At 40.9% G+C, this 26,585-nt stretch overlaps 1 pseudogene; it reads left to right on the top strand.

Annotated features, from left to right (window-relative positions):
• Positions 1 to 2,357: 2,357 nt before the first annotated feature.
• On the top strand, positions 2,358 to 24,822 carry LOC118026237 (annotated as a pseudogene).
• Positions 24,823 to 26,585: the final 1,763 nt, after the last annotated feature.

The following is a 26,585-nucleotide window of genomic DNA, read 5'->3' as shown; positions in this document are numbered from 1 at the left end:
CTAAGGTCTGGGCAGTGTGCAATTGCTCCAGAGGACCTGCACTACAGCTAGCAAACACCAGAGGGAGCAAGAGGGCACAGTCACCTTTGGTGAAGGTCTTCCCAATAAGAAACCAGTCTGTAAAGGTTAGATAGGCAACTTTTATCAAATGCTCTGACACCAACACAAAGTGTCAAAAAATCTGGAAAAGTAGACCAACATGGCCCAAACAAAGGAACAAAATTAATCTCCACCAATGGACACAAAAGAAATGGTGACATATGGACTTAACAAATAAATCAGAATTACCATCATAAAAATGCTAACAAGTTCAGCAAACTAACACATAAACTGAGTATTTAAAACAAGATTAAAAAATACTTAAGATAAAACAGAATTTTTAGCTAAGAAATACAATAAGTTCATTGAAAATTTTCACCAGAGTGGCCCAACAATAGACACAATGAAACAGAAAAAACAATAAGTGGATTCACACAGTTCATATAAAATTATATAGTCACAGAAGCAAAATGAAAAGGAACTTAAAAGTGAAGAAAATTTAAAGCACTTACAGAATTCTTATCAAACTGACTGCTATATGAACTTTATAGGAGTTCCAAAGGGGAAAAAAGAAAGGCACAGAAAACATATTTGAAGAAATAATGGCCCCAAACTTTCCCAAACTTGGGGAAAGAATTGGATATTCAGGTTCTAGAAGACCAAAAGCTCCAAAGTGGATGAACCCCAAAGAAGTCACAATGAGACATATTATGATCAATGTGTCAGAAGTCAAAGAAAAGGGAGCTTTCAAAATAGCAAAAGAAAGTGACTGCCACATACTAGGGAATTCCCTCAAGACCATCAGGAGATTTCTCAGCAGAAACCATGCAGGCCCAAAGAGAGTGAGATGGTATACAAAGTATGACAGAAAAAGTGCCCAAAAGAATGTTATATCTAGCAAAGTATCCTTCAAAACTAAAGGAGGAAATAGGAAGATCCCAAAGCCAAGGGTGTTTATCACCATTAGACCTGCCTTTCAAAAAATACTAAAGGGTGTCCTTCAAGTAGAAATGAAAGGATGTGAAACCACAGCACAAAAGCATATGCAATATAAAGCTCACTGGTAGAGTTAGGGATATAAACAAATACAAAATACTGTAATTCCGTAATGGTGTTATGTAAATCTACTGTTAATTCTAATACAGAAATTGAAATTCAAATGTATAAATAGTACCTATAACTGGGGGCACCTGGGTGGCTCAGTCATTAAACATCTGCCTTTGGCTCAGGTCATGATCCTGGGATCGAGCCCCGCATCGGACTCCCTGCTCTGTGGGGAGCCTGCTTCTCCCTCTCCCACTCCCCCTGCTTGTGTTCCCTCTCTCACTGTGTCTCTGTCAAATAAATAAATAAAATCTTTAAAAAATAATAATAAATAAATAAGTAAATAGTACCTATAACTGGAACATGGTAAAAGATACAATATAAAAAGACCTAAATTGAGGGGTGCCTGGGTGACACAACTGGTTAAGAGTCCAACTCTTGGTTTGGCTCAGAGTCATGATTTCAGGGTCATAAGCTTGAGCTCTGCACTCAGTGCAGAGTCTACTTCAGTTTCTCTCTCCCTCTGCCTCTTCCCTGCCCCCCACCTAAAATAAATAAGTAAATCTTAAAAAAAAAAGTAATTTGTGATATCAATAACCTAAGGTGTGGGAAGGAAGCAGTACAAATATAAGGTTTTTGTGTGATCAAATCTAAGTTGCTATTAAAATAGACTGCTATGACTAGTTGATATTGTATGTAAGCCCAGTGACAACCACAAAAAATGTCCACACAAGATACACAAAAGAAAATGAGAAAGCAATCAAAATATCTCATTCAAAAATCAGCAGAACACACAAAAGCAGAGAGCAAGAGATGATAATGAGTCAAGAAAAGCTGTAAGTGGAAAAGAGAGAAAAGTCAAGGCAATAAAGCAAAGATACTCTTTCATCTAATGGTGCTGAAACAATGGTGCATTGGACATCCACATGCAAAAAAAGTTAATCTAGACATGGGCTTTACACCTTTCACAAAAAATCAACTCAAGTTGGATCACAGACCCAAATGCAAAGTGCAAAACCGCAGAAGTCTAGAGGATAACATAGGAGAAAACGTCGAGGCTTTGGGTATGGTGAGGACTTTTAGATAGAACACCAAAGACATAATCCATAAAAGAAAGAACTGATAAGCTGCACTTCATTAAAATGCAAATCTTCAGAGGGGCCCCTGGCTGCAGGAAGTGGAGGCCGCCTGGGCATGGCACTCTGCACAGGGGAACATGAGCTCGGCAACAGGGGCTCGACAGGGCTTGCCCTGCAGGTGAGGAAGAAACCGTGATGGAAACTGATGCCTTTTATAAGAATGAAATATTTGATCTGGCAGAAAAGTACAAAATGGACCACAAGAGGAGAGGAATTGCTTTAATCTTAAATCATAAGAGGTTCTTCTGGCACTTAACGTTGCCAGAAAGGTGGGGCACCAGTGCAGACAGAGACAATCTTATGCGCAGGTTTTCAGACCTAGGATTTGAAGTGAAATGCTTTAATGATCTTAAAGCAGAACTACTGCTCAAAATTCATGAAGCATCAACCTCTAGCCACATAGATGCCGACTGCTTTTTATGTGTTTTCCTGAGTCATGGTAAAACTGAAATTTCCTGAGTCATGCCAAAACTGAAATTCAGACACTGACTGGCTTGTTCAAATCAGACAAATGTCAGACCCTAGTCGGAAAACCCAAGATATGTATTATTCAGGCATGTTGAGGAGACCAGCACCATGTGCCAGTCATTCCTTTGGATATAGTGGATCATCAGACAGACAAGCTGGATGCCAAGATAACCGAGGTGGATGCAGCCTCAGTGCACACCTACCTGCTGAAGTGGACTTTCTCATGTGTTACTGTGTTGCAGAAGGTTGTTAGTCTCATCGGGAAACTGTGAATGGCTCATGGAACATTCAAGATTTGTCTGAGATGCTGGGAAAATTCGGCTCCTCTTTAGAGTACACAGAACTCCTCACCCAGGTGAACAGGAAAGTTTCTCAGTGCCCAGTGGACTTTTTCAAAGACTTGAATGCAACTGGAAAGAAGCAGGTTCCCTCATTTGCCTCAATGCTAACTAAAAAACTGCATTTCTTTCCAAAATCTAAATGGTATGAACTATTTTGTTTTATGTATCTATATTCAAAACAGATTTTTCATCTTCTTATATAAGTAAATATCACTAGTTTGAAATTTATGATATAGCAATTTAAAATGTCTTAAAGGTTTAATGAGAACTTTAAAAAATAGTATTGGTATTAGATGTGGTAAAATGGTTTGATGTACATGAAATGAAATCCTCAGGGAATTACCATAAATAAAAACCCACAAGGGGTGCCTGGGTGGCTCAGTCAGTTAAGTGTCTGCCTTTGGCTCAGGTCATGATCCTGGAGTCCCAGGATTGAGCCCCACGTCAGGGTCCCTGCTCAGCGGGAAGTCTGCTTCTCCCTCTGCCCCTTACCCTGCTCGTGCTTGCATGCTCTCTCTCTCTCTCAAATAAATAAGTAAAATCTGAAAAAAAAATCCACAAACATTGGTAACATTGGATTTTTATAGTAAATCGCAAGGTTACTAAAAAAAAAAAAAAAATTCAAATCTTCTGCTCTGAAAGACAAAGGCAAGAAAATGAGAAGACAAGACATAGACTTGTAAAGAATATTGACAAAGGACATGTGTGATAACAGAATGCTGTCCAAACACACAAAGGACACTTAAAACTCAACAATGAGAAAACAATGCTATTTTTTAAAAATGGCCCAAAGAAGATACTGAGATGTCAAGCAAATGAAAAGATATGTCATCAGGGAAATGCAAATTAAAACAACAAGGTATCACTATGCATCTATGAGAATGGCAAAAACCCAACACAGTGACAACCCGAAATGTTGATGAAGATGTAGAGCAACGAGAACCGTCATTCATGGATAGTGAGATTGAAAAATGATACAGCCACTTTGGAAGACAGTTTGGAGTTTCTCATGAAGCTAAATATAAAGCTCTTACCATACAATCCAGCAGTTGCACCTTCTGGGTATTTACCCAAATTGGCTGAAAACATACATTCACATAAACCTGCACAAAGATAATTTTTCATAATTGGTTAAGACTTGGAAGCAACCAAGATATTCTAGTGGGTGCATTTACATATAAACTGTGGTAAATGTAGATAATGGAATGTTCATCAGCATATGTACCAACAAAAACATGAGTATTCATGCCATGAAAACACATGGAAGAAATCAATGCACATTACTATGTGAAAGTAGCCAATCTAAAAAGGCTACATACTGTTTGATTCCAACTGTAAGACATTCTGTCTGCATGGGTCTGGGGGGGGGGGGCAGAGATGAGTAACCGGGGCACAGGGGACTTTAAGGACAGTGAAGATACTCTATATGATACCATAACGATGGATACATGTCTTTATGTGTTTGTCCAAACACACAGAACATACAAACATCAAGAGGAACTCTAAGGCAAATTATGGATTTGGGTGATTATGGTGTGTCAATGTGTGGCTATCAATCATAATAAACAATTCTGTGGAGAATGCTGATAATGGATGGCATAGGCTATGCATTATGTGAGGGCAAGGGATATAAGGGAAATCTCTGTACGTTCTCTCAATTTTGCTGTGAACCTAAAATTCATTTTTTAAAACATACAATCTTAATTTTTAAAAGTACAAGACAAACACAAAACAAGGAGACAATAGCAACAGTCCTTCCCTATCAATAGTCATTTAAATACAGATGGATTAAATGCCCTAATCAAATGAAAGAGTGGCAAATGTGTAAACAAAAGAAAGCAAAACACAGCAAAACAACGCCCACTGTCCAAGTTCCAGAAGAGACTTACTTTAGATTTAACTCAGTAAGACTAAAATTGATCATATTTATATCAGGAATAATATTCTTTTAAGCAAAACACATCCAAAGAGAACATTATATAATGATAAAATGGTCAACGTACATAGCTATCTAAGTCTAAATATATTTACATCAAATATCAGAATGTACAAATGTAAGAAGCCAACACAGACAAACTAGAGGGAAAAGAGAGAGTAAAACAATAATAATACAGGATTTCAATACCCCACTTTGAATAATGAATAGAACATCTACAGAGAAGGTTCAAGAGGAAACAATGAGTTGAACAATACTATGGACTGGAACCTGGAAAAGATGGCAGAGGAGTAGGGGACCCTGTTCCAACCAGTCCCCAGAATTGAGCTGGATATCTACCAGACCACTCTGAACACCCATGAAATCAACCTGAGATGTAAGAAGACAGATCTGGATCTCCACAAAGAGAATATTGCAGGCGGTTGGTTTCGAGGTACGAAGCAGGGCACCATGACCCCGCCTGCAGATATCGGAGGATAAAGGGAAGGGGGAAGGAGCAAACCCCTCGGGATCCTACACCACCGGTGAGCAATCGCCTCCCATGCTGGGGACCGGGCACAGACTCACAGACCAGTAGTGATGGAGAAAGGACTTCAGGGCAGCCCCCTAGACTGAAACCTGCAGCGGCGGGGCTGCACAAGCGAACTGGTGGCGGCTGGCAGTTTTAGAAGCACAAACGGCAGAGACAAGCTCCGACCTGGAGGAGAGGACTAGGAGTGCTGCTGAGGCGTGCACAACCCAGGACGCTGCAGTTTATAGCAGCACAGACAGAAACGGAGATAGTGTGGCCTGGAGAGCTCACTGAAGAACAGACTGCCATCTCTCTGTTCTGAGGCAGAGGGCTGGAAACAATCTCTTCTGCTCTGACTCTTGGAAGAGACACAGAAAGCCACCAGGGAAAGCCATCAGAGAACAAAATCCCCAAAAAACCGGTTTTCACTGAGCCCATCCCCTGCAACAGGGGAGGGCAACTCTGCCCAAACAGGGTTGCCTGAGTAACAGTGCAGCAGGTCCCTCCCCCAGAAGACAGGCTGCGAGAACAAGAGGCCAGCAACCCTAAGGTCCCTATAAAACAGGTGCGTCTTGCTTGGGTTGTGGTCAATAATTTGGACTCTATACATTCCCTCAACCACCCCTCAACAAAATGACTATGAGAGGGAACCCCCAAAATAGGAAAGACTCAGAGATTATGGCCTTATGCCACAGATTTATAAACGGATACAGATATAAACAAGAAGTCAGAGAGGGAATTCAGGGTAGCAATTGTGAAGAGAGTAGCTAGAATGGAGAAATCAATTAATGGCAACATAGAGTCTCTAAGGGCAGAAATGAAAGCTGAATTGGCAGAACTTTAAAATGATGTCAGTGAGATCCAGTCTAATCTAGGTAATCTAACAGCTAGGGGAAGTGAGGCAGAAGAATGAACTAGTGATCTAGAAGACCAATTAGTAGACAAAAAGGAAAAAGTGGAGGTCAGGGGAAAAGCAACTCAAAGTCCATGAAAATAGAATCAGAGAGGGGCGCCTGGGTGGCTCAGTTGGTTGAGCGACTGCCTTCGGCTCAGGTCATGATCCTGGAGTCCCGGGATCGAGTCCCGCATCAGGCTCCCTGCTCGGCAGAGAGTCTGCTTCTCCCTCTGACCCTCCCCCATCTCATGCTATCTGTCTCTCATTTTCCCTCTCAAATAAATAAATAAAATCTTAAAAAAAAAAAAAGAAAATAGAATGAGAGAAATAAGTGACACCATGAAATGTGCCAATGTCAGAATTACTGGGATCCCTGAGGGGGTGGAGACAGAGAGAGGACTGGAAGATATATTTCAGCAAATCATAGCTGAGAACTTCCCTAATCTGGGGAATGAAACAAACATCGTGTCCTAGAGGCAGAGAGGACCCCTCCCAAGATCAAGGAAAACAGGCCAACACCCCAGCATGTAATAGTAAAACTCGCAAATCTTAGAACCAAGGAAACCATCTTAAGGGCAGTTAGGGGGAACAGATTCCTTACGTACAGATGGATGAACATCAGAATAATGTCAGACCTATTCACAGAGATCTGGCAAGCCAGAAAGGGCTGGCAAGACATATCCAGGGTACTAAACGAGAAGAACATGCAGCCAAGAATACTTTATCTGGCAAGGCTGTCATTTAGAATAAATGGAGAGATGCAGAGCTTCCAAGCGTGGCAGAAACTGAAAGATTATGTGACCACTAAGCCGGCCCTGCAAAAAATATTAAGAGGGGTTCTATAAAAGGAGAAAGACCCCAAGAGTGATATAAAACAGAAATTTACAGAGACAATCTATAAAAACAAGGTCTTCACAGGCAACATGATGACAATAAATTCGTATCTTTCAATAGTCACTCTCAATGTGAATGGCCTAAATGCTCCCATAAAATGGCACAGGTTGCAGATTGGATAAAAAGACAGGACCCATCCATATGCTGTCTACAAGAGACTCATTTTGAACCTAAAGATACATCCAGACTGAAAGTGAAGGGATGGAGATCCACCTTCCATGCCAACGGACCTCAAAAGAAAGCTGGGGTAGCAATTCTTATATCAGACAAATTAGATTTTATTTATTTATTTATTTTAAAGATTATATTTATTTATTTGATAGAGAGAGGCATAGCGAGAGAGGGAACACAAGCAGGGCAAGTGGGAGAGGGAGAAGCAGGCCTCCCGCTGAGCAGGGAGCCCGATGTGGGGCTCGATCCCAGGACCCTGAGATCATGACCTGAGCTGAAGGCAGACACCTAACAACTGAGCCACCCAGGCACCCCCAGACAAATTAGATTTTAAACTAAAGACTGTAGTTAGAGACACAGAAGGACACTATATCATTCTCAAAGGGTCTCTCCAACAAGATCTAACAACTGTAAATATCTACGCCCCAAACATGGGAGCAGCCATCTACATAAGCCAGTTGCTGACCAAAATAAAGAGTCATATTGATAACAATACATTAATTGTAGGAGACTTCAATACTCCACTCTCAGTAACAGAAAGATCATCTAAGCAGAATATCAACAAAGAAACAAGAGCTTTAAATGACACACTGGACCAGATGGACCTCATAGATATATACAGAACATTCCACCCTAAAACAACAGAATATTCATTCTTCTCGAGCACACATGGAGCTTTCTCCAGAACAGACCACTTACTGGGTCACAAATCAGGTCTCAACTGATACCAAAAGACTGAGATTATTCCCTACGTATTCTCAGACCATAATGCTTTAAGATTGGAACTCAATCACAAGAAAAAATTTGAAAGAAATTCAAATGCTTGGAAACTAAAGACCACTCTGCTCAAGAATGTTTGGGTCAACCAGGAAATCAAAGAAGAACTTAAATAATTCATGGAAACCAAAGAGAACAAAAACATATCAGTCCAAAACCTATGGGATACTGCAGAAGCAGTCCTTAGGGGGAAATACATAGCCATCCAAGCCTCACTCAAAAAGATAGAAAAATCCCAAATTTACCAACTAACTTTACACCTTAAAGAACTACAGAAAAAGCAACAAACGATGCCTAAGCCAAGCATTAGAAGAGAAATAATTAAGGTTAGAGCAGAGATCAGTGAATTAGAAACCAGAAACATAGTAGATCAGATCAAACTAGAAGCTGGTTCTTTTAAAGAATTAATAAGCTCAATAAACTACTGGCCAGACTTATCCAAAAGAAAAGAAAAGAGAAAGGACCCAAATTAATAAAATTATGAATGAAAAGGGAGAGATCACGACTAACACCAAGGAAATAGAAACAACTATTAGAAATTAATATCAACAACTATATGCCAATAAATTGAGCAACCTGGAAGAAATGGATGCCTTCCTGGAAACCAGGAAGAAATTGACAACCTGAATAGGCCAATAACCAGTAATGAGATTGAAGCAGTGAACAAAAACCTCCCAAAAAACAAGAGTCCGGGGCCTGATGGATTCCCTGGGAAATTCTACCAAACATTCAAAGAAGAAATAATACCTATTCTCCTGAAGCTGTTTCAAAAAATAGAAACAGAAGGAAAACTTCCAAACTCACTCTATGAGGCCAGCATTACCTTAATCCCCAAACCAGGCAAAGACCCCATCAAAAAGGAGAATTTCAGACCGATATCCCTGATGAATATGGATTCCAAAATCCTCAACAAAATCCTAGCTAATAGGATCCAACAATACATTAAAAAGATCATCCACCACGACCAAGTGGGATTTATCCCCGGGATGCAAGGGTGGTTCAACATTCGCAAATCAATCAATGTGAGAGAACACATTAATAAGAGGAGCGAGAAGAACCATATGGTCCTCTCAATTGATGCAGAAAAAGCAATTGACAAAATACAGCATCCTTTCCTGATTAAAACTCTTCAGAGTATAGGGATAGAGGGAACATTCCTCAAGTTCATAAAATCCATCTATGAAAAACCCACAGCGAATATCATCCTCAATGGGGAAAAGCTGGGAGCCTTTCCCTTAAGATCAGGAACATGACAAGGATGCCCACTCTTGCCACTATTGTTCAACATAGTACTAGAAGTCCTAGCAACAGCAATCAGACAACAAAAAGAAATAAAAATTGGCAAATAAGTCAAACTCTCTCTCTTTGCAGATGACATGATACTTTATGAGGAAAATCCAAAAGACTCCACCCCCAAATTACTAGAACTCATCCAGCAATTCAGTAATCAATGTACAGAAATCAGTTGCTTTCTTATACACTAACAATACAACTGTAGAAAGAGAAATTAGAGGAACGCTTCCATGTACAATAGCACCAAACCCATAAGATACCTCAGAATAAACCTAACCAAAGAGGTAAAGGATCTATACTCTAGGAACTACAACATGCTCATGAAAGAAGTTGAAGAAGACACAAAAAGATGGAAAAACATTCCATGCTCTTGGACCAGAAGAATAAACATTGTTAAAATGTCTATGGTACGCAGAGCAATCTAGACCTTCAGTGCCATCCCGATCAAAATTCCAATGACATTTTTCAAAGTGCTGGAACAGACAATCCTAAAATTGGTATGGAATCAGAAAAGACCCCAAATCGCCAAGGAAATGTTGAAGAAGAAAAACAAAGCTAGGGGCACCATGTTGCCTGATTTCAAGCTATATTACAAAGCAGTGATCACCAAGACAGCATGATACTGGCACAAAAACAAACATGTAGACCAATGGAACAGAATAGAGAGCCCAGATATGAACCCTCAACTCTATGGTCAAATAATCTTTGACAAAGCAGGAAAAAATATGCAATAGAAAAAAGACAGTCTGTTCAATAAATTGTGCTAGGAAAATTGGACAGCTATATACAGAAGAATGAAACTCGACCACTCTCTAACAGCATACACAAAGATAAACTCAAAATGGATGAAAGACCTCAATGTGAGAAAGGAATCCATCAAAATCCTAGAGGAGAACATAGGCAGTAACCTCTTCAACATCAGCCACAGCAACTTCTTTCAAGATACATCTCCAAAGGCTAGTGAAACAAAAGCAAAAATGAACTTTTGGGACTTCATCAAGACAAAAAGCTTCTGCACAGCAAAGGAAACCATCAACAAAACAAAGAGGCAACCCACAAAATGGAAGAAGATATTTGTAAATGACACTACAGATAAAGGGCTGGTATCCAAGATCTATAAAGAACTTCTCAAACTCAACACCCAAAACACAAATAATCAAGTCAAAAAATGGGCAGAAGGCATGAACAGACACTTCTCTGAAGAAGACCTACAAATGTCTAACATACACATGAAAAAATGTTCATCATCATTAGCCATCAGGGAAATTCAAATCAAAACCTCAGTGAGATACCACCTTACACCAGTTAGAATGGCAAAAATGGACAAGGCAAGAAACAACAAATGTTGGAGAGGTTGTGGAAAAAGGAGAACCCTCTTACACTGTTGGTGGGAATGCAAGTTGGTACAGCCACTTTGGAAAACAGTGTGGAGGGGCCTCAAAAAATTAAAAATAGAGCTACCCTATGACCCAGCAATTGCACTACTGGGTATTTACCCCAAAGACACAGATGTAGTGAAAAGAAGGGCCACATGCACCCCAAAGTTCATAGCAGCAATGTCTGCAATAGCCAAACTGTGGAAAGAACCAAGATGCCCTTCAACAGATGAATGGATAAAGAAGATGTGATCCATATATACAATGGAATATTACTCAGCCATCAGAAAGGATGAATACCCAACTTTTACATCAACATGGATGGGACTGGAGGAGATCATGCTAAGTGAAATAAGTCAAGCACAGAAAGTCAATTATCATATGGTTTCACTTACTTGTGGAACATAAGGAATAGCATGGAGGACATTAAGAGAAGGAAGAGAAAAATGAAGGGGGGAAATCAGAGGGAGAGATGAACCATGAGAGACTATGGACTCTGAGAAACAAACTGAGAGTTTTAGAGGGGAGAGGGTGGGGTGATGGGTTAGCCTGGTGATGGGTATTAAGGAGGGCACATACTGCATGGAGCACTGGGTGTTATACGAAAACAATGAATTGTGGATCACTACATCAAAAACTAATGATGTACTGTATGGTGACTAACATAATAAAATAAAATTTAGAAAAAATACTATGGACCAAGTGGACCTAACAGACACAGATAAATAAAATCATGAGTGGAAAAAGAGAGATCACAACCAACACTGAAGAAATACAAACAATTATAAGAACATATGAGCAAATATGCCAACAAATTAGGCAATCTGGAAGAAACAGATGCATTCCTAGAGATGTATAAACTACCAAAACTGAACCAGGAAGAAACAGAGAACCTGAACAGATCCATAACCAGCAAGGAAATTGAAGCAGTAATCAAAAATCTCCCAACAACAAGAGCCCAGGGCCAGATGGCTTCCCGGGGGAATTCTACCAAACATTTAAAGAACAATTAATATGTATTCTTCTGAAGCTGTTTCAAAAAATCGAAATGGAAAGAAAACTTCTAAACTCTTTCTACAAGGGCAGCATTACCTTGATCCCCAAACCAGACAAAGACCCCACCAAAAAGGAGAATTACATACCAATATCCCTGATGAACATGGATACCAAAATTCTCATGGAGATACTAACCAATAGGATTCAACAGTACATTAAAAGGATTATTCACCATGACCAAGTGGGATTTATTCCTGGGCTGCAAGGGTGGTTCAACATCCGCAAATCCATCGGTGTGATACACTACATTAACAAAAGAAAAGACAAGAACCGTATGATCCTCTCAATAGCATTTGACAAAGTACAGCATCCTTTCTTGATAAAAACTCTTAACAGTGTAGGGATAGAGGGAAAATACCTCAATATCATTAAAGCCATCTACGAAAAATCCACAGCAAATATCGTTCTGAGATATTTGTCCCTTAGAGCTTTTCCCCTAAGGTCAGGAACATGACAAGGATGTCCACTCTCACCACTGTTGTTCAACATAGGGCTTGAAGTCCTAGCCTCAGCAATCAGACAACAAAAAGAAATAAAAGGCATCTGAAACAGCAAAGAAGTCAAATTCTCATTCTTTGCAGGTGATGTGATACTCTGTGGAAAACCCAAAAGACTCCACCTCAAAACTGCTAGAACTCATAGGAATTCAGCAAAGTGGCAAGATATAAAATCAATGCACTGAAATCAGTTACATTTCTATGCACTAACAGTGAGACAGAAAAAACAGAAATTAAGGAATCGATACCATTTACAATTGCACCAAAAACCATAAGATACCTAGGAATAAACCTAACCAAAGAGGCAAAGGACCTGTACTCAGAAAACTACAGAATGTTCATGGAAGGGGCGCCTGGGTGGCTCAGTCATTAAGCGTCTGCCTTCAGCTCAGGTCATGATCCCAGCGTCCTGGGATCAAGCCCTGCATCGGGCTCCCTACTCTGCAGGAAGCCTGCTTCTCCCTCTCCTGCTCCCCCTGCTTGTGTTCCTGCTCTCTCTTTCTCTCTCTCTGTCAAATAAATAAATAAAATCTTAAAAAAAAAAAAAAGAACGCTCATGGAAGAAATTGAGGAAGACACAAAGAAATGGGAAAACGTTCCCTGCTCATGGATTGGAAGAAAAAAATATTGTTAAAATGTCTATGCTACCTAGAGCAATCTACACATTCAGTGCAATCCCTATTAAAATACCATCAACTTTCTTCACAGAGCTGGAACAAATAATCCTAAAATTTGTATGGAACCAGAAAAGACTCTGAATAGCTAGAAGAATGTTGAAAAAGCAAAGCAAAGCTGATGGCATCACAATTCCAGACTTCAAACTCCATTACAAAGCTATAATCATCAAGACAGTATGGTACTGGCACAAAAACAGATATATAGATCAATGGAACAGAATAGAGAATCTAGAATTGGATCCTCAACTCTATGATCAACTAATCTCTGACAAAGCAGGAAAGAATATCCAATGGAAAAAAGACCGTCTCTTCAACAAATGGTGTTGGGAAAATTGGACAGCCACATGCAGAAGAATGAAACTGGACCATTCTCCTACACCATACACAAAAATAGACTCAAAATGGACGAAAGACCTAAATGTGTGACAGGAATCCAACAAAATCCTAGAAGAGAACATAGGCAGCAACCTCTGTGACCTTGGCTGCAGAAACTTCTTGGTAGATACGTCTCCAAAGGCAAGAGAAACAAAGGCAAAATGAACTACTGGGACTTCATCAAGATAAAAAGATTTGCACAGCAAAGAGTCGACAAAATCAAAAGACAACTGACAGAAGAGAAGAAGATATTTGCAAAGGTCTTATCAGATAAAGGGCTAGTATCCCAAATCTATAAAGAACTTATCAAACTCAACACACAAAAAACAAATAATCCAGTCAAGAAATGAGCAAAAGACACGAATAGACGTTTCTCCAAAGAAGAAACACAAATGACCAACAGACAGATGAAAAAATGCTCAACATCACTCAGCATCAGGGAAATACAAATCAAAACCACAGTGAGGACGCCTGGGTGGCTCAGTCAGTTAAATGTCTGCCTTCAGCTCAGGTCATGATCCCAGGGCCCTGGGATCGAGTCCCACATCGGGCTCCTCGCTCAGCAGGGATCCTGCTTCTCCCTCTGCCTGCCACTCACCCTGCTTGTGCACTCGTGCAGTCCGACAAATAAAATCTCAAAAAAAACAAAAACAAACCCACAATGAGATACCATCTCACATCGGTCAGAATGGCTAAAATTAGGAAGTCAGGAAACGATAGATGTTGAGAAATGTAGAAGGGGAACCTTCTTACACTGTTGGTGGGAATGCAACCTGGTGCAGCCACTCTGGAAAACAGTGTGGAGGTTCCTCCAAAAGTTGAAAATAGAGCTAACCGGGGCGCCTGGGTGGCTCAGTTGGTTGGGCGACTGCCTTCGGCTCAGGTCATGATCCTGGAGTCCCGGGATCGAGTCCCGCATCGGGCTCCCTGCTCGGCAGGGAGTCTGCTTCTCCCTCTGACCCTCCTCCCTCTCATTCTCTCTGTCTCAAATAAATAAATAAAATCTTAAAAAAAAAAAAAAAAGAAAATAGAGCTAACCTATGACCCAGCAATTGCGCTACCTTGTATTTACCCCAAGGATACAAATGTAGTGATCCGAAGGGGCACCTGCACCCCAATGTTTATAGCAGCAATGTCCACAATAGCCAAACTCTGAATGAACCCGGATGTCCATCAACAGATGAATGGATAAAGATGATGTGGTACACACACACACACACACATACACACACACATACACACAATGGAATACTACTCAGCCATCAAAAAATGAAATCTTGCCATTTGCAATGATGTGGTTGGAACTACAGGATATTATGCTAAGCCAAGTTAAGTCAATCAGAGAAAGACATCCTATGATCTCACTCATATGTGGAATTTAAGAAACAAAACAGGATCATAGGGGAAGGGAGGGGAAAATAAAACAGGATAAAATCAGAGAGGGAGACAAACCGTAAGAGACTCTTAACTATAGGAAACAAACTGAGGGTTGCTGGGCAGGTGGGGAGTGGGGGGATGGGGTAACTGGGTGATGGACATTAAGGAGGGCACAGGATATAATGAGCACTTATATAAGACTGATGAATCACTGAACTCCACCTCTGAAACTAGTAATACATTATATGTTAAATTTAAATTAAAAATAATTTTAAAAAAGAAAATGAATTTAAAAAAAATCTCAAATAATCCCGTTTTACATTTCAAGAAACTAGAGGAAAAAAAAAAGAAAAAGTCATCCCAATGTTACAAAAAGAAGGAAATGACAAAAATTAAAGCACAAAAACATTACCCATCCATACCCATAATACCCTACGGAAGACTCAATTCAGATGTCAGGACACACACGAACTGAAAAAATATATTCCATGCAACCAGAAACCAAGACAGAGCTTGGACAGCAATACTTCTATCAGACAAATATTGTTTAAGACAGTGACTGTACATAGTAAGAAACAAAGGTCACTATGCAATGACAAAGGGGTCAATCCATTTGTAAACAGTTATGTACCCAACAGAGGAGCACCTAAATAATTAAAAAGAATATTAATAGACCTAAAGGAATAAACAGACAATGATACAATAATAGCAGGGTATTTCAATATCCCACTTTCATCAATGGATACATCATCCAGACAGAAAAATCAGTAAGGAAACACGAGACATAAGTGACACTTCAGACCAGATGGGCCTTTCCCGATATACACAGAACATTCCATTGAGAAGCAAGAGGACACACATTCTTCTCAATCATACATGAAACATTTCCAGGACAGATCACGTTAGGCCACAAAACAAGAATTTACAAGTTTAAAAAGACTGAAATTATATCAAGCTTCTTTTCCAACTACAATGGTATGAAACTAAAAATCAGTTACAAGAAAACTGGAAAATTAACAGATAATTACAGATTAGACCACATGCTACTGAACAAGCACTGGGTCAAAGTAGAAATCAAAAGAGAGGTCAGAAAATACCTGGAGATGATCAAAAAAGGAAACACAAAAAAACAAAACTTATGGGATGAAGCAAAAGTAGTTCTTGGGCGCCAGGGTGGCTCAGTCATTAAGCGTCTGCCTTCGGCTCAGGTCATGATCCCAGGGTCCTGGGATTGAGCCCCGCATTGGGCTCCCTGCTCAGCAGGAAGCCTGCTTCTCCCTCTCCCACTCCCCCTGCTTGTGTTCCCTCTCTCGCTCGCTCTCGCTCTCTGTTGAAAAATAAAATCTTTTTTTTAAAAAAGCAGTTTTTTTGTTTTTTTACGATTTATTTATTTGAGAGAGAGAGCAGGGTCAGGGGCAGAGGGACAAGCCGACTCTGTGCTGAGCGCTGAGCCCGACATGGGGCTCGATCCCAGGACCCAGAGATCATGACCTAAGCCAAAATCAAGAGCTGGAAAAAGCAGTTCTAAGAGGAACAGTAACAAAGACAAACGCCTACATCACAAAACAAGATCTCAAATAAACACTACACCACAAAGAACTAGAAAAAGAAGAACAAAGCCCAGAGTTAGTAGAAGGAAATGATGTAGATCACAGGGGAAATAAATGAAACAGAAAACAAAAGACAACAGGAAAAAAAAAAAATCAGTTGAACTAAGAGCTGGTTTTTTTGAAAAGATGAACTAAACTTCCAAACTCATTTTCTGAGACCCTGATGCCAAATCTAGGCAAGGATGCCAGAAAAGAAAATTACAGACCAATATCCATAAGGAAAATCGATACAAGGATACAAATGATACAAAAGACTGTTATGAAAATTACATGGATAATCTTGATGAAACAGATAAATTCCAAGAAATATAAAACAGACCCAGGGCGCCTGAGTGGCTCAGTTGGTTAAGCGACTGCCTTCGGCTCAGGTCATGATCCTGGAGTCCCGGGATCGAGTCCCGCATCGGGCTCCCTGCTCAGCAGGGAGTCTGCTTCTCCCTCTGACCCTCCTCCCTCTCATGCTCTCTGTCTCTCATTCTCCCTGTCTCAAATAAATAAATAAAATCTTTAAAAAAATAAAAAATAAAAATAAAACAGACCCAAATGGAATAATGAAGAAATACAAATCTGACCGGATCTATAACTAGTAGGATGATTGAATCAGGTATCAAATACCTCTGAACAGAGGAAAGCCAGTTCCAGATGGCTTCCCTTGTGAATCTTACCTACCACTCAAGAAAGAATTAACCACCAATCCTTCTCTAACTCTTCCAAAGGAAACTGAAGGTGAGCACACTTCTAGACTCATTTATAAGGTCAGCATTACCTTGATACCAAAACCAGACAAAGACACCACAAAGAAATCTACAGGCTGATATCCTAGATGGACAAAGATGGAAAATCCTAAACAAAATACCAGCAAACAGAATTCAACAGCACATTAAAGGATCATACACCAGAGCCATGTGGGATTTTTCCCTGGGGTACAAAGACAGTTCAACATATGAAAAGCAATCAATGTGACCACTGGCCATTAACAGAATGAAGGATAAAAATTCACATGATCTGGATAGATGAAGAAAAAGCTTTGGCAAATTTCAGCATATCTGATTACAAATTTTGTACCAAGAATAGAAGGAAATCACCTCAACATAAGAAAGCTTATGTGTGAAAATCCCACGATGAACATCACATTCAATAGTGAAAAACTGAAAACTTTTTTTTTTCTCTCATCAGGAACAAGGCAAGGATACTCATTCTCACCGCTTATATTCAACACAGCACTGCAACACTAGCCAGAGTAATTTGGCATGAAACAGTTATACAATATCCACATTGAGAAGAAAGACATAAACTTTTCTGCATTGGCAATGAGCACCTTTTATGTAAAACACCCTAACGAGGCCAGAAACAGCAGCACCAGCAAGACCATCTGAACTAATAAACAACGTCAGTAACGATACAGGAGGTAAAAACAAACAAAAATCAGTTTTCTTTCTACACACTGTCAATAAACAATCCCAAAAGGCAATTTAGAAAACAACCCTATTTGCAAGAGCATCCAATAAAATTAAACACTTAGGAGTAAACATAATCAAGGGGGAGTAAGACTTGTCTACTGAAAAGTACAAAACATTGGTGAAAGAGAGCAGAGAAGACACATAAATGGAAAGATATCCAATGTTCTTGGATCAAAGACTTAATACTGTTAAAATGTCAAAGCTATCCAAAGCAGTCCAGAGATTCCATGCTGTCCCTATCAAAATCCCAGTGGCATTTGTACAGAAATAGAGAAAACAATCCTGAAAATCATATGGAACCACACAGGACCCTGAAGAACCAAACAATATTGACAAACAAAAATAAAGCTAAAGGCCTCACACTGTTTCTTTTTAATAACATATCATATAAAAACATATCATACACTTACAGTAATTAAAACAGTATGGTACTGACATAAAGACAGACACATAGACCAATGGAACACAACAGCCCAGAAATAAACCCACACATTTACAGTCAGCTCATCTTCAACAAGGATGCCACCAATACACAATTGGGAAAAGGAAGATCTGTTCAATAAACTGATGCTGGGAAACCTGATCTTTAAATGGGAAAGAATGAGAAAGGAACCCTCTCTGACACCACACACAGAAATCAACTAAAAATGAACTGAGGTTAAAAACAAAAGACCTGAAACCATATATCTAGATGGGAACGTAGGTGAAAAGCTGCATGATAGTGGTCTTGGCAATGATTTCTTGGATACGACACAAAAAGCAGAGAACAAAAAAATGGTAAGTGGGACTACATCAAACTGCAAAGCAGAAGAAACAACCCACAAGGGGTATTGGCAACCTATGGAGTGGGAAAAACATTTTCAAACCAGGAACCAGGTATCTGAAGGGATTAATACCTTACAAACATATGGACACAGACAACTCAACTGCAAAAAAACCCACACACACAAACCCCCCCCCCAAAAAAAACCCACCTATGTTAAAAATGGCCAAAGAACTTGAATAGACATTTTTCCAAAAAAGACATACAAATACCCAACAGGTACATGAAAAGATGCTCAACATCTCTAATCACCAGGAAAATGCAAATGAAAACAATGAGGTATCACCTTACACATGTTAGAATGGCCATTACAAAAAATAATAATAACCAGGGGCGCCTGGGTGGCTCAGATGGTTAAGCATCTGCCTTCGGCTCAGGTCATGATCTCCAGGTCCTGGGATCAAGCCCTGGGTTCAGCTCTCAGCTCAGCGGGAAGCCTCCTTCTCCCTCTCCCTCTGCTGTTCCCCCTGCTTGTGCTCTCTCTGTCTGTATCTCAAATGAATAAATAAGATCTTTAAAAAAATTTTTTAAATAGTAACCAGTGTTGATGAGGATGTGAGGAAATTGGAATCCTTGTGCACTGTTGGCAAGACAGGTGTATCCACCATGGAAGAGTATGGATCATAAGGGAAGGGAGGGAAACCTGGATGGGAAGTCAACAGAGAGGAAGAAAAACCATGAGAGACTCTTAACGATAGGAAACAAACAGGGTTGCTGGAGGGGAGGTGGGTAGGGGAATAGAGTAATTGGGTGATAGGCATTAAGGAGGGCACATGATGTGATGAGAACTAGGTGTTATAGTAACTGATGAATTACTCAACTCTACATCTGAAACTAATGATGTACTTACTATATGTTGGCTAATTGAATTTAAATAAGAAAATAAAAGTAACAGGGTGCCTGGGTGGCTCAGTTAAGTGCCTGCCTTTAGCTCAGGTCATGATCTCAGGGTCGAGAGATGGAGCCCCACATAGGGCTCTCTGCTCAGCAGGGAGCCTGCTTCTCCCTCTCCCTGCCACTCCCTCTGCTTGTGCGTGCTTGAGCGCACTCCCCCCCCCCAAATAAGCAAAATCTTTAAAAAATAAATAAATAAGAATAACAGTAAAAATAAAAATAACAAAAAATAAATGTTGGGGGTAAAAACAGTATGGAGGTCCCCCCAAATTAAAATTAGAATTACGGTATGATCCAGCAGTCCCAAGTCTGAGTAATTACCCAAGATCTGAAATCAGGATCTCAAAGAAACATCTGCTCTCTTGTGTTAATAATACTGTAGTATTACTCACAACAGGCAAGATGGGGAAATAATCTAAATGTCTGCTGGTGGATGAATGGATAAAAAGAATGTGGTATTTACACACAATGGAATATTACTCAGCTTTAAAAGGAAAGAAATCATGCCATTTTTAACAACAGATGAGCCTGAGGGGACATTATGCTCAAATAAATCACAAGAGGAGGAGTACTGCATGATTCCACTTGAATGAGGGGATCTCAATTAGTCAATCTCATAGAAGCAGAAGGTAGAATGTTGGTTAGCAGGGGCTGGGGAGGAGGAAATGAAGAATTGCTGTCAGCAGGTAGAAAATTTTGGTTACACAACATGAAGAAGTTCAAGAGCTCTGCTGTACATCATTTTGCTTACCGGTAACTAATACTGTCTCTACACTCCAAAAATTTGCTGATAAAGATCTCAGCTTATAGAGATCTCAGCTTATGTGTTTTACCCGCAATAAAAAATAAAACTAAAGATGTATCTGAACACACACCTCACCTAAAAAGATATACAAAATATACACATTAAAATATGATCAGTTTTACTTGTCTTTAGAGAATTGCAAACCGAATCAACAATGAAATACTAACACCTATACAACCGCAAAAATACGAAACACTAATCACACAAACTGCTGACAAGGATGGAGAGTAACAGAAGCTCTCATTCACTGCTGGTATCAAATGCACAATGCTACAACCACAGGGGAAGGCAATTTGGCAGTTTCTTACCCAATTAAATGTACTCTTACCATACAACTGTGCAATCACACTTCTTGGTAGTCACACATGACTCCAAAACTTACGACCATACAAAAACCTGCACCCAGGTGTCTCCAGCAGCTTTATTCTTAAGTGCCGATGCCAAGAAGCATCCAAAACATCCTTCAGTAAATGAATGAATAAACAAACTGACAAATCCATACAGTGGAACCGTTATTCAGTGCTAAAGAAAAAAAAAGAGGAAGGGTCGCCGGGGTGGGGTGAGGAGGCGGGGCGCGGGGTAGTCAGTTAAGCGTCTGCCTTTGGCTCAGGTCCTAATCTCAGGATCCTGGGATCAAGCCCCGTGATGGGCTCCCTGCTCAATTCTGTTGCTCTCTCCCCCTCTGTCCCTCCCCAACCCTCGTTCTCTCTCACGTGCTCTTTCTCAAATAAATAAAATCTTTGGGGAAAAAAAAAGAGGTAGCTCTATTTTTAACTTTTTGAGGATCCTCCATTCTGTTTTCCAGAGTAGCTGTACCAGTTTGCATTTCCACCAACAGTGTAAGAGGGTTCCCCTTTCTCTGCATCCTCACCAACATCTGTTGTTTCCTGAGTTGCTAGTTTTAGCCATTCTGACTGGTGTGAGGTGGTATCTCATTGTGGTTTTGATTTGGATTTCCCTGATGCCAAGTGATGTTGAGCAGTTTTTCATGTGTCTGTTGGTCATTTGTATGTCTTCTTTGGAGAAATGTCTGTTCATGTCTTCTCCCCATTTCTTGACTGGATTATTTGTTCTTTGGGGGTTGAGTTTGAGAAGTTCTTTATAGATCTTGGACACCAGGCTTTTATCTGATAAAACTACCCTATGACCCAGCAAGTGCACTTCTAGGTATTTATCCAAAGGATACAAATACGTTCCAAGGGGCACATGCACCCCAATGTTTATAGCAGCAATATCCACAACAGCCAAAATATGGAAAGAGTCCAGATGTCCAACAACAAATGAATGGATGAAGATGTGGTATATAAATATACAAAGTATATACTCAAAATATACTCAGCCATCAAAAAGAATAAAATACTTGACATTTGCAACAATGTGGATAGAACTAGAGAGTATTATGCTAAGTGAAATAAGTCAGAGAAAGACAAATATCATATGATTTCACTCATATGTGGAATTTAAGAAACAAAACAGATGAACATAGGGAAAGAGAAGGAAAAATAAAATAAGATGAAATCAGAGAGGGAGACAAACCATAGGAGACTCTCAACTATAAAAAAAACAGTGTTGCTGGAGGGGATGTGGGTGGGGTGATGGGGTAACTGAGTGATGGGCATTAAGGAGGGCAATTGATGTAATGAGCACTGGGTGTTATATGCAACTGATGAATCACTAACCTCTACTTCTGAAACTAACTAAATAAATTTTTTTAAAAGGGGGGAATATCAAGCTATGACAAGACATGGAGGGATCTTAAATGCCTATTACTAAGTGAAAGAAGCCCACCTGAGAAGGCTCCATGATTCCAACTGTATGACATCCTGGAAAAGGCAAAACTATGGAGAGAGTGAAAGGACCAGCGGTTGCCTTGGGTTACAGGGGAGGGAAGGAAGGATAATAATAAATAATATGAATAGCTCAACAGCTATTATGCAAATTTATTCCATAACTTTGAAAATTCCAAAAAAGGCCCTCACTCTTCAAGAGTCTCACTGGAGAATTGTGCCAAAAGTTTAAAAGAATAGTCAAGGGCACCTGAGTGGCTCGTCAAGCGTCCAACTCTTGGTTTCCGCTCAGGTCTGATCTCAGGGTTGTGGGATGGAACCCCAAGTCAGGCTCCCTGCTCAAAGCAGAATCTACTTAAGAGATTCTCTTTCTCCCTCTCCCTCCCCCTCTGCCCTTCACCCCAGCCCATCCCCCCCTCCGCTATTGCTCACGTTCACTCTCTCTCTCTCAAATAAGATCTTTAAAAAAAGTTTAAAGAATAATCAATGCCAATGTATATACACTTCTTCCAAAACAAAGAGGGAACACTTCCCAAAGTACTTGAAGGTAACATAACCCTGAGATACCAATACCTGACGAAGACTGTACTCCAAAAATCCTGCAGGCCAATACCCTCACGAATAGAGACCCAAACATCCTCCACAAAATTTGAGTAAACACAATCCATCAATAGATAAAAAGGATTACACAGCATGAACAAGTGGTGTTTGTTCCGGGTTTGCGAGACTTGTTTCCTAAGTGAAATTCAATGTACTTCACCACGTCAACAGGCTAAGAAAAGCACATGACTATATTCATCCACGCAGACAATTCATTTAACAAAACTCAATACCCATTCACGGCAACCCGCCCCCCCAGCAACATAAGAGTAGAAGGAACTTTCTCAACTTGATGAAAATCATCAGTAAGAAGACCTACTTCACCTACTAGGTGAGACAGAATGCTCCCCCCCGCCCCCCCACCCCCACCCCGCGACGTGGAATAAAGTATGATCGTCTGCTCTCACCACCGGACTTCAACATGGCCAATCCAATCAGTCAAGAAGAGGAAATAAAAACACGTGGAATGAAAGGAAAAAATCAAACTATTCTTATTTACAGATGACGTGATTGGCTATGTGGAAAAAACCCAAGAATCTACCAAACAACCCAAAAAACAAAAACACCGAAAGCAATAACAACCCCAAACCCTTAGATGTAAATAGAGAGTTCTGCAAAGTCGCATGATACAAGAGTGGCATAAAAAAAGAAAAAATACGGGGCTCCTGGGTGGCTCAGTCAGTTAAGTGTCTGCCTTCAGCTCAGGTCAGGATCCTGGGGTCCTGCGATCGCCTCCCGCACTGGGCTCCCTACTCAGCGGGGAGTCTCCTTCTCCCTCTCCCACTCCCCCTGCTTGTGTTTCCTCTCTCTCTGTCAAATAAATAAATAAAATCTTTAAAAAACAATTAATATGTTTTAGTTGGATCTACTGGCAGTGGCTGGGAACAATAAAGGCAGTAGCAATGAGCATATGTGCTGCCCTCACTGAGGACGCTAAATAGCACTTCCCTCCAAAAGGACCCAGACATCCTTCAGTAAGAAATGGCTGCGCTGTGTCGGGGGCAGGGGGTGTGCACCATGAGCCTGGTGCATCTTCCTACAACCAAAAGCAAGGAAGCGACGGGGACTACTTGTGGGCACACATGGGAACGACCCAGGGGCCAATGAGGTGGCGCTTCCCCTGGCCAGATATGGGATCACTGGAGCAATGATAATTGCAATGGCTTGAAACACCTCAGATATTTGAAAACGGTGTATTTTAAAACATTAACCAGAAAACCCATTAGTTGCTTTTGGAGGTTGCTGGGTGTTATGGACTGACTATCCCCACAAAATCTTAGGTTTAAATCCTAGCCCCCAATATGGTCTTGTTAGGAGGTAAGGCCTTTGGGAGTCGACAGGGCCATGAGGGTGAAGCCCTCATGAAACGGATTAGTGCCCTTAAGAAAGAGACCCCAGAGCCTTCTCTCCCCGTCGCCCGGTCATGAGGTGCAAGGAGAAGACACCACTGCAGTCTGGGAAGGGGGCCTCCCCGGTAGCCGACCGTGCTGGCTCCATGATCTGGGACTTCCAGCCTCCAGAACTGGGAGAAATAATTGCTGTTGTCGAAGCAGCCCACTCTGTGATGCTCTGTTACAGCAGTGGGAATGGACTCTGGCACTAGGCAACCAACCGACGGCTGCACAACTGGTGAACAAATGGAAGGAATCAAGCACAAGCCACACCTCAAGAGATGCCAACGATGAGGGGACATTCTCTATAGAACGGCTGCTTCCAACATGAACAACCTGTTTTGTCCCCTCAGTCTACTCCCAGCCCCTCAGAGTGACCCTGTGGAAGGTCCGATCACTCCTCAAAGGAGGGGCTGGAGCTGCCATCCAGAACTTCCGGAATCCTCTCTGTATAAGGTGTTTTGAATGTGGTCATTCACACAACAGACGATCTTCATTATGAGCCAATGATTTCAGCTCCCACTTCTCTCTTTTTAGCGCTGACTTGGTATTTTGGAATATTGCCATCTCCTCCACCTGTTTCTGATCCCCTTCAAGGATGAGGCAGTTGCATTTGGACAGTCAGACTCTACTACCCTGAAGGGGGAGGGGGACGTCCCTGGGAGGGGCTTTTGACCCCACCCCATGGTCTCTCCCATGGGGGACTTGAGTCAGAGGGCTCTGCAGTCACCTTCTCCAGAGTGATACCTCAAGGTCAAGGAGAGGTCAGGGGTCAGGTCCAGCCCTGCTGCATGCCCTCTGGGTCAGCTGTAGTGGACCAGTCCAGGGGTCAGAGAACCAAAGTTTGGGTGACGGGGGTCAGAGAACATGCTCCTTCCCCCACATGGTATGAGAAGGAGCCAGGAATGGGGACAGGAGGTTTTCTTCCACTCCCGGGAAAAGACAGTGCTGGATGCTGCCATGATGTCCCTGAGGGTGAGCCTTGCCACCCACGACTCCCTAAAATCACATGGTCACCAGAACGTGGCTGCCACAGCACAGGGACTGAACTAGACCCTGTCACTTAGGGTTCGCCACTAACTTTTGCACACCGAGCTGCTCCTCTGTGTCACAAAGTCTACTTTGATCTCAGCAATGGGTTCCAATGAAGTGTTTAGAAGGACTGTGAATGCACATTACTGCAGAGTCTCCTGGAAACAGCACATACAATTTGCAGCCTCTGAGAGAGCACACAAAGCAGAGCCACCAAAGAGAGAGCAAGCATCAGAAGCAGATTTGTATATGACAAAGATTTTGGAATTCTTAGATTGGGAACTTAAACAATATGGTAGATCTGCTACAGGCTCTAGTGAATCAGTCATGAGAAGCTGCAAGGAAGGATGGATGATGTGGGCGGAGAGGTGGAAACTCCACAGGAGTGTCACAAAGAAATGCTGTAAAGCAAAACAGTATAAGAGAAACGGAGAGTGTGTGTATATGTGTGTGTGTTCGGGTTAGGGTTTGGGGTTAAGGCATGTGCCTGGTATCCTGCAGTTCAGAGACTTCTCCGGAGGGTTATTGTTAGGGTCAAGGGTTAGGGATTAGGAGTTAAGGTATGTACTTGGTATCCTGCAAATCAATGAATGTGATACATCACATCAAATAAGAGAAAGCCTAAAAACCATATGATCATTTCAATAGATGCAGGGAAAAGCACTTGACAAAGTACAACATCCATTCATGATAAAAACACTCAACAAAGTAGGTCTAGAGGGAATATACCTCAAGATAATAAAGGCTAGGGGTGGCTGGGTGGCTCAGTCAGTTAAGTGTCTGCTTTCGGCTCAGGTCGTGATCCCAAGGTCTTGGGATTGAGCCCCACGTTGGGCTCCCTGCTCAGCAGGAGCCTGCTTCTCCCTTTCCTTCCCACTTGTGCTCTCTCTCGCTATCTCTGTCACTATCTGTCTCTCTCTCTAAAAATCTTTTTAAAAAAGGATAATAAAGGCCATATATGAAAAACCCACAGCTAACATACTCAGTGAAGAAAAACTGAGAGCTTTTCTACTAAAGTTAGGAATAAGACAAAGATGTCCACTCTCACCATTTTGTTCAATATAGTACTGGAAGTCAGTAGCCACAGCAAACAAATAACAAAAAAAAAAAAAAAGAAAGAAAGAAAGAAAGAAAGAAAAGAAAAACAAAGCATCCAAATTGGTAAGAAGAAGTGAAACTTCCACTATTTGCAGATGACATGATATTATATAAAAAAACCCTAAAGACTCCACACACACACACACACACACACACACACAAATACCAGAGCTGATAAATGAATTCAATGAAATCACAGGATATAAAATCAATATACAG

This window comes from Mirounga leonina, unplaced genomic scaffold, assembly GCF_011800145.1.
Source record: "Mirounga leonina isolate KUSES-001 unplaced genomic scaffold, KU_Mleo_1.0 Mir_224, whole genome shotgun sequence".
NCBI classification, from domain to species: Eukaryota; Metazoa; Chordata; class Mammalia; order Carnivora; family Phocidae; genus Mirounga; species Mirounga leonina.
Note: the sequence above shows the minus strand (reverse complement) of the source record. Positions and strands in the feature narration are given on the sequence as shown.